Source organism: Mesocricetus auratus, unplaced genomic scaffold, assembly GCF_017639785.1.
Source record: "Mesocricetus auratus isolate SY011 unplaced genomic scaffold, BCM_Maur_2.0 Super-Scaffold_100055, whole genome shotgun sequence".
Classification (NCBI taxonomy): domain Eukaryota; kingdom Metazoa; phylum Chordata; class Mammalia; order Rodentia; family Cricetidae; genus Mesocricetus; species Mesocricetus auratus.
In genome coordinates this window covers 2187857-2197393 of record NW_024429232.1, presented here as the reverse complement: position 1 = coordinate 2197393, position 9537 = coordinate 2187857, and the positions used below count along the sequence as shown (strand labels likewise).

The 9537-nt window shown below is 54.2% G+C and overlaps 1 long non-coding RNA gene across 1 annotated transcript; it reads right to left on the bottom strand.

Annotated features, from left to right (window-relative positions):
* Nucleotides 1-2597: 2597 nt before the first annotated feature.
* LOC121136267 lies at nucleotides 2598-5259 on the bottom strand. Its single transcript, XR_005873420.1, has 2 exons — nucleotides 5180-5259; nucleotides 2598-3357 (listed from the first exon to the last, which is right to left on the bottom strand). It is a non-coding gene; the product is annotated as an uncharacterized LOC121136267 (long non-coding RNA).
* Nucleotides 5260-9537: the final 4278 nt, after the last annotated feature.

Sequence of the window (9537 nt, the reverse complement as noted above, 5' to 3'; positions counted from 1 at the left end):
TACCCACGCTCTACTTGAGGCTCTATCATGCTTCTCCCTGCCCTTGTTGCCTGCCCTCTGTTCTCTCTCGGCTCATCTGCTGGGCCACCCAGACTGTGAAAGTCAATCTGGCAGCTCAGTTAGAAGGAGTCTGTCCCCAGGTCCAAGGCTGTCCCCTCCCCTCCATAAAAGATGACTCAACCCTGAACTCTCAGCTGCTATGGGGAAGTGGCAGCCATAATGGATGACTCCAAATGCTTTGGGGACCACAGAGCCTGCTGAATATACACTAGCAAGCCAAGGGCTCATGTGTCACCACCCTGTCTTAGTTAGGGCTACTACCACTGAAGAGACACCATGGCCACAGCAACTCTTATAAGGGAAGCATTTGTGGTGGCTCGTTTACAGTTCAGAGGTTCAGTCCGTCACGGTGGGGAGCGTGACCAGCACACAGGCCGGCATGGTGGTAGAGAAATAACCAAGTGTCCTTCATCTTGCAGGCAACAGAAAGTCAACTGACAGCCACACTGTGTGGTACCCTGAGTATATGAAGCTTCAAAGCCACCTCCACAGTGACACACTTCCTCCAAGAACACACTTCCTCCACAAAGCCGCACCTCCTAAGAGCGGCACTCCTTTAGGGGCCATTGTTTTTCAAACCGCCACACACCCTCGGTCCTCTCTTCCAGCTTCAGGGAGGACCTTGACCGAGAAGCCAGATCATGTGCAGAGGGGAGGGACAGCCACATAGAAGCACTGAGCGCAGACAGCGCCAGCAGAACCGCTCTGAAAGCTGGGCGGATGTCTGCCGAGTTCCCTGAGTTTGATCTCCTGCCCCAGGCAATGTCACCCTCCCACGGGAGTTTTAAGAAACCTAGTTGATCTGATGTGTCACAATGGCTTCTGTGGGCATCGTGGTAACTGCCTTGTTCCTAGCTGTGACAGGGGACAGGAAGAGCCGTGAGCCTCACACCTCCCACTCTGCACACAGAGTTTCTGTGCCCGGTCAGGACTGACTCAAGCTGTGAGGTCTACCCCTAGTACTTCTTCTTGGAAGTGCCACCTATACTGTGACCCCTCCCCAGGAGGGCCAGAGCCCAAGGGTTGGGATGTCAGTACTGTCTCCATATATCACAACTCAAAATAAATGAGGAATGGCTTTGGAGGGCTTTGGGAATGGACAGGGAGCTCAATACCCTGATAACCCAATTACCGGTGCACTCCTGGCTTCACGGTGCTTCCTGGCCCCCACGGCCTCCCTTCCGGCTGAGCCTGCCTCAGTGTCTCCACCTGTGGCTCTGCTTCTCACCCTCTCACCTGTGGGGAGTTCTGAGACCCTGTGCTGACCCTACCTTGATCAGTTACCCCATAGCCAATAAACCAAAGACAGGACAAGCCGCTGAACCAAAACTGCAGCTAAATGATTTGGGGGAGGCCATTATGCATACTTATGCCACCCCACCAAAACAGAACAAAACACGACTCAGTATATTTGGTGAAATTCAGGTTTGCCCAGTGCTCCAGACTCGATGTAGAACTCATACCTGAGTCTGGCTGCTGGTCCCTTAACACCATGGGTACCCTGGGCAGCTCAGAGTCTAAACCAACCGGGTGGTGGTGGCACACACCTTCAATCCCAGCATTCAAGAGGCAGAGGCAGGCAGATCTCTGTGAGTTCAAGGCCAGCCTGTCTATAGAGTGAGTTCCAGGACAGCCAGGGCTACACAGAGAAACCCTGTGTCAAACAAACAACCAAGAAAAAAAAGGGGGAAGGAGGGAAGGGAGGGAGTCCCAAAGCACCCAATGTCTCCCCAGCTTCCTCTGATTGGTGTCTTGGTGACCTGAGGGCGGCAAGACAGAGTGACAGCAACAGAAGCAACAGCTCCCACAGCGCAGCTGCTAACACCAGCTGCGGGTCCTCTCCCGCCAGTGCCCTGTACAGGACTCACCTCGGTCCTTAGAAGACACTATGAGGAGCTGCTGTGGGCTCATTTTACGGATTGAGAGGCGAGGCCTGAAGAGGCCCTGGCCATACACTGTATCCTGGGTTCTGCCCTCCCCGGAACCTCTTCACCGTTCCTTCCTCACAGTGGCACCAACTGCTGGCCCTTCCCTGGCACCTGGCTGCTCCAGAACCACCCACCCAACTGCAGTCATGGTTCAGGAAGATCCTCTAGCCGTGACGTGAACGTGACATCAAGAGATGGGGAAGCGAGGATCCCACCCCTGAGGAGGAGAAAGTCCAACATTACTCGCTGACTAGCCTCTCAGAGTCAAGAGGCTCCAGCAGCTGTCACAAATGTCAAGTCCCCATGCGCAAAACACGGAGTCACTGATGGGTGCAGGATGAGTGTCTGATGCTTCCTGCTCCCTACACGATTTCGGGAAGCCTGGTCCACAGACTTGGTAGGGCAGAGGACTAGAGAGGATATGTTACGTCCACAGCCACCAAACTGAAAATCCTAGCAGCCAGGGGAGGATAGGTGTTGGGGTGTGGGGAGGAAATTTGTGTCTTGGCCCATGAGGTAGTAATTCAACATCAAATTAAATAGTGCTTAGATAATTGCCCAGAAAAAATAAAGTAGATACATAATGTCATAAACAAATCTTTAAAGCTATTAAAGTTTAGAAAATATTTAATGACCTCCCGGTAGCGAAGACTTTTAAAGTGAAACACAATGAGGGAGCACAAAGAGAAAAATAACCAATGGATACAGCCTTGGAAACTCTATAAAGGATTGAAGTTAAATAGCAAAGTTTAGCATCTGGAGAGAAGGCTCAGTTGCTGGGAGTGCACGCTGCTCTCACAGAGGACCTGAGTTCATTGCCCAGTGCCATTGTCAGGCAACACTCAAGTGCTTGTACCTCCAGGGCTGGGGGCGCCTGGCACCTCTGAGGGTACCTGCACCCATGTGTACAAACCCACACACAGACACACAACTAAATCATGTCTTTGAAACAAATGACAAAGTGAGGCACGTTTGCAACAGACAAGAAAAGAATGGATCAAGTCACAGAAACACAGCTGAGGGGAGACACAGCTGGGCCGCGTGTGCAGACACTCCTCAGAGAGTCCTCCTCGGTCGTGGGTATCTGTTAGGACAAGCCCATTCACAAACAGTGACTGGGTTAACACCCAAGTCAGCTGGTGCAGCCTCTCTCTGAACTCAGTGGCATCCAATCAGTTGAAAGTAACAAGCCCAAGTCCAGCACACCTCCCAGGAGAATGCCCGGCATGTCGAGGACAGGGACCTGCACCGTGGCAGAGGCAGGCTGGGGCTGAGCCTGATGTCCTCTGTGTGTTCTCTATCTTCTCTGTGCCCACTTTCCTGAGCAGCAGAGCAGGCTCCTTCCCTTCACGCATCTTTTGCGTAGTCCCTGAAAAGACATGAATAAAATCACTTGCATCCCACGTGGCGAGCAATATGCTTAATAGACAGCCGCTAATCTTGTTGGGACTTAATTTGCGGCAGGAAACGCTGGTCATCTGCCAAGTGCCCATCAGCACGGAATGCAAATGCATGCCTAGATGTCCACGTGCCAGGTGCACTGAAGCACTTAGCAAACACGGAGAGCAGACCCGCGCCGTCAGCATGGACGCCTCTTAAATGAAAAGGAGTAAAGAGAGGAATTAGAGAGTGGCACTCCCACCACAATCCTATTTACATAAATGTTTAAGCACATAAGACAATAGAACATATTGTCTACAGAGCTCATTGAAGGAGAGGGATAAACACGGACTAAGTGTTCCCTGATTCATGGAGGCTAGCTGCTTCCAGAAAGGGGCTTTCCTGGTTAGGTGGCTGGAATTCAAGGGTCTGTGATGAAAGGCTTTCTAGAGTTTGTTGTCAATATTCTTGTTCAGATGGTCTAGCCCTGGATACCCCACATTCTGTGTTCCCTCTTGGTCCCTTCACCTACTACTCCCTCTCCCACCTACTATTCCGTCTTCCATTTCTTCTGGAATCTTCTCAGACCAGGTCTAAACTTTGCTTCTGGAGAGACCATCCTTTTTCTCCAGTCACTTCTGCCCTATCCTGTTTTCTGGGCTCTGTGGTGATCTCATGATCACTTTTCCAGATCACTTTATCATTAGACTTCACTAATTCCTATGTCAACTTTAGGGACCACAGACCCTGTCAGAGTCTAGACTATAGCAGATCTCTCACTCGTGGAGCTCTGATGAATGAATGGATGGGTGGGTGGGTGGATGGATGGGTGGATGGATGGACGGACGGACGGACGGATGGATGGACAGAGGGGAGGGTGAAGAGGGCTGGGGATGCGGATGGGATAGCCAACCTGGCTGGCCAACCTACGGTGACAGTCTAGGTGCTATTTGGTGGCTGCCAGTGCTGCCGGCAGTGATGGACAAGGTGGCATGATGCAGAGACAGCAGCCCATCCTCCTGCACCCATCTGGTCACTTGATTTACAACACAGTCCAGGCCACTCAGTGAAGCCTGACAGTGAGTGCTTTCTTAATGACCATGTTGCAGAAGCAATGGGCCCTGGCTCTCCCCTAGAAAATGAAATTCCTCCCAAGCATTGCAGCAGCTAAACTCACTGCCTGATTCCTGGGATCCTCCCATAGCACCCTACAGCTCTGCAGCTGAAAGGGACTCAATGAGCCCTGAAGGTAGCACATTCGCTCCTCTTCTTGTCTCCAAGGGGTCATCCCGGGGATAGATGATGCTCCTGCAGATAGCCCAAACCCATGTGCCCCAGGTGCCTGAACAGAAGGGACAGTAAACAGTTGCTTGCCAGATCCTCAGGGAACCCATAACAGGCTCCCAGGAAACAAAAAATGAGGACGGTCATAGCTTTAGCTCCAGCATCCCAGCTTGGTCCTTGTCTGTGTCCTGGTTCCTAGCCGTTGTAGAACACCGTGCATGACCATTCCTAGTGCGCTGATGGGCCCTCTACCACCATACTCAGCTTCCTCCATAGACACCTTCAGCCCCACCCTGCTCAGACACATTGACTCTGCCTCCAGGCGGATGCTGTACCATCCCACCCACTGCTGGATTAGTGGCCCAGTGAGGACCCGGTTAGCAGGACAAAGGAGGCACCAGGTAATCACAGAGCTCCCAGGAGGTCCCTGGGAGGGAAAGAGGGAGTCTACAAACAAGTCAGTATAAGGGTTTCTGCCCCCCCACCCCCTCAGCTCCATTCCTCGCTGATGTCATCAAATAGCTGACCTCTCAGGAAATGAAAAACCCCTGCAGTAAAATGACTCGGGTGGGATATAGCCAAGGAGCTCACGTAGTCCAGGGACCTCTCAGGGTCTGACACATGTGTGACATCATCACAGTCAGCTCCACCTCATAATCGTCTCTAGTCCTGTCATCACCATGCCCACTGTCTCCTTCACATGAGCAGCACTAGCGCCACCATCGCCACCATCGCTGTCACCCGAAGTACCGTTGCCACCACCATCATCGTTATTGCCACCATCACCCTCGTCACTCCCATCAAAAGCACTGTCACTGTTACCACCGCCGTAATCGCTATCACTACCACCACCGTTCGTACCGGCAATGTCACCCTCACCACCATCACCATTTTCAGTCACCACAGCCATCACCACCACTCCTACCCTTACTACAATCATCTCTGTCGTCACCATCTCTACTGTTATCACCATCAGCACCTCTGCCATTTACCATCTCGGCCACCGCCACCGCCACCGCCATCACCACGATGGGCAATTCCTGAGTGTCCACACACTCCTGGGACGAGGCATGGAGACTGCTCTAGCAGTGTTTGCTCTGCAAATACCTTCTGGGATTTCTGTGGGAGTGTACTCGGTCGGTAGTCCGCCAACACACTGTGTCACTGTGCCCCTGTCACCTGGGGCTCAGACCACAGCAACTTTAAGCACTGTGCTCCTGGCAACATGATTATAAGCAGGACCAATCACTTCCTTTTGTACCACGAGCCTCCATAAGGGCCGCCAAGCCTGCCATATGGCACTACTCTATTTTTCCTAGCCCCCGAGATGGTAACAGGCTTTCCTGGGAAAGCCTGGGAGATGAATAGGTACGCAGGGGTTAGTGCAAGGGGTGCTCTGTGCAGTGCCCTCAGGAAGTGGACAAGCAGCTGCATTCTGGAGCGTCTGGGTGTGCCTGACTGCTGGGGCCTCCCAGGCTGTGCTGGCCCTACGGAGTTACCAAGCAGAAGCAAGATCTTCTGCTCTTGAGCCAGACACTGGATGGTCTGTTCAGGTGTGGCTGAGGACAGAGTCCACTGAGATGGTGTGTGTGATTACCTGGGGGTGGTCATCTGCTGGTGCTCACTGCAGCTGCACAAACGGGGCTCAGTTCTGCAGGACCTGGACGGTCATTGGAGGAGGGTCTGGGATTTCCACCTGCCTGTCAACCACAAGCACGAAAAAGGAAGGGAGACTCCAAAGAGGCTAGATCAGACCACAGAGCACCAAGGACCTCCACTGCTGACCTCTGACCTCCAGTGGCCAAAGACTCAGGAGTGGAGAGCCTGCCTAACCTTCTCCTCATCCTTGTCTTTCTCCTGCTGAGTGTCCCATCCTGACTGCTCAGACCTTCCCGGTCTTCACAGATGTGTGCCCGAGGCCCAGTGGAGCCTCCCCTGGAAGCCTGTTCCACACATTCCAGTTATGTCAGGGTCAAGTCAATCTGTGACTTTCCATAAGCTTGCACACATCTTCCACTCAGACTCAGGGTCACCGGGGGCAAGCGATGTGGTCCAAACACACGACTAAAAGTGAGGAGAGAAGGGAAGACAACTCAGATGCTAGCAGCAGCCACAGAGCTGGGGTATCTCTGAGGCCAAAGACCTAAAGGAAGACCCTCCTCCCCCTAGTTCCTCCTCCCCCAGTCCCTCTACTCCTCCTCCCTACTCCCCTCCCCTACTCCTCCCGCTATCCCTCCCCCTAGTCCCTCCTCCCCCTAGTCCCTCCTCCCCTACTCCGTCCTCCCCCTACTCCCTCCTCCCTCTACTCCCTCCTCCCCTAGTCCCTCTTCCCCCTAGTCCCTCCTCCCCTACTCCCTCCTCCCATGAGCCCTTCACAGCTTCCCCCACTTACCACTGTGGAGATGGACCCTGGGAAAAGCCACTCTCGATTCCATCAGCCTTCAGGCCTTGGGCGGCAGAGGACATCAGGGGCATGAAGGCCCAGACACCCCCCTTGGGCACCGCATGCCCACGTCAGGACGGCTGAGTGACTCCACGGTCCACCCTCTTTCTGGCCGGATGGAGAGGGAGTGTGACAGGCCCGCCATGGCCCCGGCTGTGAGGGCCGCCCTCCATGTCTTTTGACAGAGTGGTGCCTCGGGAAATGCCCGTGCTGTTGTCATTTTTAAGTGACATCCCACACCTGTGAGGCCACCCTGGGGTCTTACGTGAACTGACAGCTTCCATGGAAGGAAGAGAAATCATTCATCTTCGGTTTCCCACAAGTGCATATCCTCTGGAGACCACTGAGTGCTCTGTGCTGGGACCAGGTGCCCAGGGTGTGCACCCAGCCCTCACCCTCACCCTTGAGTGTGCCACCCTGACGACTCCTTTCAACTTTGTTTCCTCCCTTTCAAAGAGAGCGTGACTTGGTCTCACGCCAAGGGCACTGTGAGGACCATGTCAAGGCAAGGTCTCCAGACAGCAGCCGCATGCCCTGCACCAGACCTGATGTGAGTGCAGCCAACACACAAGCAACAACACTGGCAACTCCACACCCCAGTGGTGCAACAGCACAAGGGTACCATCACCAGCGTGGCGGCACTGTCCTCAGCGCTGACATTGTCATAAGCAGCATCACCAGCCGCAGACCCGTCCCGGCACTGTAATGCTCACACCAGCTCCACACTGGCATCAGTTCCAGCAACACCAACAGTGTCCGCGGCACTGGCACCAATACCACACTGCCACCAGCACTGAAATCAACTACAGCGCTGGCTGACGTCAGCGCTGGCTGTAACCGTAGTGTAGGCGACAGCACTGAAAACATTGCCGCCGTCAACAACGCTGCCCACATTCTAGCCCGCCAACAGCAGCACTGAGAGCACCGGCTGACTACAGCCCTGACACCGCCAGCCTCTTCCCCAACATTGGCACCCGAGATGGTGCCGACAGCGACACTGACAGCCACGCTACCCCGATGACAGGAGAGACAATGACGAGCGCAACCCTACCGATGACTTCTCAACAACCTTTACCACGACAAGGCAACTGCCCCAACAGTGCCAGCGTGGACAGCTGTCCCTGAAAGCCCACACCACATGGGTGTGGCCAGTTTCACTACTTAACAGGAGGTGTGTCAAACACACTCCGCTGTGGACCTCATGACAGCCGTAGGTACCGAGTCTATGTTCATCTCACTTCATAACCAGGAGCCTGTGGCTTGGAGCAGACGCGGCCAAGGTCACAGCCAAGAACTAAGGCAGCTGGCAGGAGCCTGGGCCTTCACACTGCTCAGCGCTCAGAGGCCTCCTGCTCTAAACCCCTGTCCCACCACCCAGGAGAACAAGAACCCTCCTGGAGACCGCTCCTGAGGGGCCTGCAGGCCCTGGGAGAACTAATGTGAGTTGTGACAGGAGAGTGAGCAACCAGGTCATGGAGGGTCACGGGGGAACAGGGCAGGGAGCAAGGTCATGGAGGGTCACGGGGGAGCAGGGCAGGGAGCAGCGACAGTCACCAGCTGGCTTCAGTCATTCTCTTCCCCACTGCCTCCACTGCCTGCACATCCTCACAGCTCCTGGCTGCCATGGAAGCCTCCAGGGCAGGGGCAGGTGTGTCTCTCCAAAGGAGCTGTCCTCTTCCTTCTGTGGATGTTCCGGAAAGTTGCACCACACACTAGAGCACCGCAACTCACGCCATCACTTTTAAAATCCCAGCGGCAGTGAGCACTCCTCACGCAGGACTGCCCTCTCCAGACATCCCTGATAAACCGGGTGGGGCTCGCATGCACTAGGAGCTTGAGAACATCTCTCGGGGAAGGGACTGTGATTGAGTGCCCCCAGATATGATGTCCCCCTGACACTGTCCTCCCCTCCCCAAATGACACAGGAAGAGGGATGCTGGATGCAAGGCCAGGGGAAATCCATTTCTCATTTTAGAAACCCTAGGAAAGCAATTTCTTCTTTCAGGTCTCATTTTCTTCCTCATTTACTCCAACATGCAAATGCCTTGTGGGGCAGCATGCTGCAGGAAGCTTTGGCAGGCAGGCAGACATCCACCTGCCTTGAGTGCTCACCTCAGCTAGCCTGGTGACCTCAGGCCCTGGATGGACTTAGTCAGCTTCCTCTCCAGGCCTCTACTCATCCCTCTAAGGCAGTTGGCTGTGGGGTTTTGCTGCCTCATGATGGAGCCTGGAACACCAAAGGAGTAAGCAAAGACGTATAGTGAAACGATTCCCCATCCGGAGAGGGAGCCCATAGACACCACATTTTAGCACATTCTATGCTCCGTCTGTGTCACATGTCCAAGTCCAGCACAGGCAGGCAGGAGCATTCACTCCTGCTACCCGAGGCTCTGTGCCCATTATTTGATGGAAGGCATAGATGTGCCTTCCCCATTCAGGGAG